Source organism: Nannospalax galili, unplaced genomic scaffold, assembly GCF_000622305.1.
Source record: "Nannospalax galili isolate Female #2095 unplaced genomic scaffold, S.galili_v1.0 scaffold1180, whole genome shotgun sequence".
Lineage (NCBI taxonomy): Eukaryota > Metazoa > Chordata > Mammalia > Rodentia > Spalacidae > Nannospalax > Nannospalax galili.
The window spans coordinates 523,482-527,785 of record NW_008346550.1 but is presented as its reverse complement, the minus strand read 5'-3'; positions in this window follow the sequence as shown (position 1 = coordinate 527,785).

The following is a 4,304-nucleotide window of genomic DNA, read 5'->3' as shown; positions in this document are numbered from 1 at the left end:
CAAGTGTTGTCAATAGTGCTATTCGGGAAACAAAGACTGTCAGAGCCCAGGACTCAGGCAGGTGCTGACTTTGTAGCATTATAGAAAAAGGGAACTCTTTTCATTTCCACAAGGCCTGTGGGAAAAAATATTACACAGAACATCCACAGAGAAGTGTTATTCTACATATTTAACCAAAAAAGTTTGAAAAATCAAAATAGCCTTGAGAAGGATTGTTCTCAAAGCTACAGAGATAATGTTTCAGCAGTTTGTTCTTTATGTTTTTGTTTCAGGTTTCATTTTAAATGATAAGTTCTTGAGCTTTCAATTCAAAGCAGTCAAACATTTTATTGTATTACTGCATATTGTATGCTGGCTTTGAAGATAATTTTATATGTAATCATTTATCAGATCTATAAATAATTCATATGTGAAGGATCAATTTAATAGAGCACTTAATTTTAAATGATCTCATACAAAAGAGAAACTTAATATTTGAGTTGATGTCTTCTAATTAGTCCTATATGAGCATTCTACAATGAATACATTTACCAAAGAATGACATTTGAAACTGTACATGTGCAGCAGATTGTATTTAAAATAAGAAAAAAGGGCTGGGGAGATGGCTCAGCGGTTAAGAGCACTGACTGCTCTTGCAGAGGATCCGAGTTGGATTCCCAGCACAAATACAGCAGCTGCGAACCATCCTTAACTCCAGTTCCAGGGGAATCCGAAGCCCTCTTCTGAACTCTGCGGCATTGCACAACACGGGTGCACACACATACATTGCAGGCAATACCCTCATAGAATAATATAAAAATAATAAATAAAATATTTAAAATAAGAAAATATTAAAACTAAAAATGTTTTGTCCTTTCCCCAGTTATTAATTTCTATTTAGCTTGACAGAGTCTCTAAGTGATAGGAAAGGCAAAGAGCTATTCATTTCCATATTTTGAGAACAAAGCGTGTATATATATATATTCGAATAAAGATTTCAAACATTGTGTTTGGATGTCTTTCATACTGTTTTACTTTGGAAAGAACTACTAACAATAATTCACAAGGATATATTCTTATATAAACATCTCTAAAAATATTCCTCTTTGATAAATGTGTCTTTTGATTCTTCAAAAACATAAAGTAGATATTGATTTCTGCTTCTTTAGCCACAAAATAAAAGGCCATTCACTGTAAACATAAAATATCTGTGTATCTGAGTAAATGACTGAAATAGGAGCTTCATCCATTTTAAAGGCAAAATTTAATTTTTCAAAATATTTCAATATAAGGGTAAAATGAACTTAATACTTTATCTTATAATTTTATTATACTTTATAAATGATTTCTGAATCAGTGTTATTCTTTATTAAATCAATGATACAGGAATTTTTGCATTTTATCTCCTAAACAGTCCATACTTGCCTTTATTATTTTGCCTTAATTTCCCTTCGTTGACTACCTGAGACTGGCAGAGAAATGATGACAGAATGCTGTGTTCTACTGATGTAGCCATACTTAACCAAGAATGTACCCTAGAAATCATTAACCAAGAAAAAGTTGCCAAAATGGTTCCCATAGCCAAAAAAATTAACTATTTTCCTTTGAATAAGTAAATTCTTATATTATTAGTTGTTTTCTATTACTTATTCAACTGAGGCACTCCTAACACCAATTTGAGAACTAAAGGCATATAAGTACAAGAAGTAGCCCTAGAACTGGAGGTATGTACATAATGGGAAGCTGTAGAAGCTTTCCACTCCATCATTGCTTTTTGTTTTAAAAACCAAATGCAGATAGCTTTATTAGCTACCAGGGGCGTGCGACCCTCCTGTGGGTATGGAGGTTGTGACATTGGGTTTGGGGAAGGTCTAGGATTTATAGTTGAATCCAGAAAAGAGGCCATGCTTCCCAGAATCCCAGAAGTCCATTAGAATTTCTTGATGAGGACCTCCAAAAGCATCCATCTATTATTTTTTGTTGTTGTTGTTGTTTTCTCTTTTTTCTTTTGCAGCCAAGACTGGCCTTGAGAGTAATGAACTCAGGATTTGTTTTCAGGCGTCTGCTACCTGTTGGTGTGGCTAGAACCAGTGAGTTCCCTCTTAAATGGTTTCTAGACAGGAAGAGAAAATAAATTTAGCCATCATTTAATTGTTAGGTTAAAACAATCATGGCCTTGTTTTTCTAGCACTGTCATGTTGAATTAGACCAAGGTTTGAAATTTTGTACCTGAACAGCATTTTCTTATTAAGAATTACTAATGAGAAATTGTTTAAATAATCTTATATGAACTTAAGCCTAATGTCTGGGAATTGTAATCCTTTGGACTCTTAAGATATATACTAATCATTTTAATCTTTGGTTATATATTCTTGTTGGGTGTTTAAGACAATGCAGTTGACTCAAGTAAACCAATTTATTTTTTGCTCTTAAGGTTTCTTGAAGGTCTGTTCCTCAAGGGTCACATGGGCTTGGGAGGATCCCCTGGCTCCTTTGGCTTTCCTTTTACCAGATCTATGTGAAGATAAGTCTAAGGTCTTACTTGACAGTGGCTGATTTCACTTGGAAGCATGGAAGAAATGTTTCCTCTGAATTGACCATCCTCTTTGTAGACTGGACACTGGTTCAAGTTCATCTGGTTGGAGTCTCCATGGCCTCCCTGAAGAAGAGGACAGGTGACTTACCATGATTAGAGGATATTTTGAGAGATGCCCTCTGGGACGTAGTCAACCTTGATGGGAAAAGGACAAATATTGTCCCTTTATGTCCTTCTGACCATATTATTATAGGCATCAGAGTATGGTTAATGAACACCCAAGAAGTTTAGTTACACCAATCTGTTACTTTTAATTACCATGTAATATATAGATAAAGCTTGAGTAGAAATCATAAGCTCATAAATAAACCTTGACTAAGGAGATATTTCATTGTCTTATAAAGACAGATATGTGTCTTTACAATAATTAATCTAAGGTTTGACTGGAGTTTGACCATAGGAAATTTAAGATCTACTTAGTGGATTTACACATATAAAAGTCTGTCCTGAGAACAGGACAAGTTTGGAATCTTTAGGATTGTAGATTTCCATGAGGAACTGAAATTTTATGGCATAAGTTAGAGAAAGATGAGACTTAACATTACAGTTCAGGTAAATATAGCCCAGGAAAGGGATTAAAATAATTCCTACAGATCTGTCTCTAGACCCTGAAGACATTAAAAAAGAGCAGGGCAGGACCCTCATCATACTATTTCCTGTCAATTATGGGCAAAGTGTGTTGGGTGGGAAGGTCATATCATATACATATAGACAGGAAATAAGTTGATCCATTTATAGTGCACTCAACACATTCTACAATACACAGTGTGTATGGATCAGACTTTCTACATTTGAAGTGGAAAGAATGACACTCCAAAGACATTGCTTTTTCCTTCATCCCTGTTTCTTTCTTCTTCTACATTAAAACAGAAGATGTAAAACTTTTGATGTATTTCTAAGAAATCGCAGAGTCCTGACTCTTCTCAGAAGAGAAATTAAAATTAAAATTTGTTCCATTGCATTGGAACAAATAGGTGTGTAGATTAAATAGCAAAATCTATGAAGAATAAGCTTTATTTTCATAAACATTGGCCTTTTGAACTTGAGGTATGTGGCTTCATAAAACAAACCTCAGTTGTAGGTTTATTGGAGTATGACAAATTATTTTCTCTTGAAAGTGTATTATGATAACTTGGCAGGGCTCTTCTTACTTTCCAAATGGAGTCAGCTATTTGCATTATGATTGAAATTGATAATAAAGAAGGGCTAGTAAGAAGGCTATGTCAGTTATGTGCCCCTAAGACTGATAGAGAACCAACATTCATTGCTACTGTTGATAATTACATGGTACCACATACCTAGCTAAAAGACCTAAGAATTTAAGCTATTTCCTGTTGTAGATTGTCAAGATTAAAATGAATCCAAATACATTTGGTAATATATTTGACTTAAATTTTTTTATGTGTAAGTTGACTTATTTGTTCCAAAGAAAAGATAAAGAACCTTAAACTTTAGATGGGTTTTGCATTGTGCATCTGTATTCCATGGTCATTATCTATAAACTGAATCTTTGTAGACCATCTGTATCCATGAATGTCTGTCTAAATACTGGTCCTTCTAATGTTAGATAGCAAGTAGACATATGCACCATTCTTCAATATGAACAATCCTTATGATTTTAGAAAAGCTTCATATTTTTATATTAAATGAACTCAGATATGTTAATCCTTGGCATGGTCATCGCATAAGATATAAGCATCTACATTCATTTAAGAATGTGTGTGTGTGT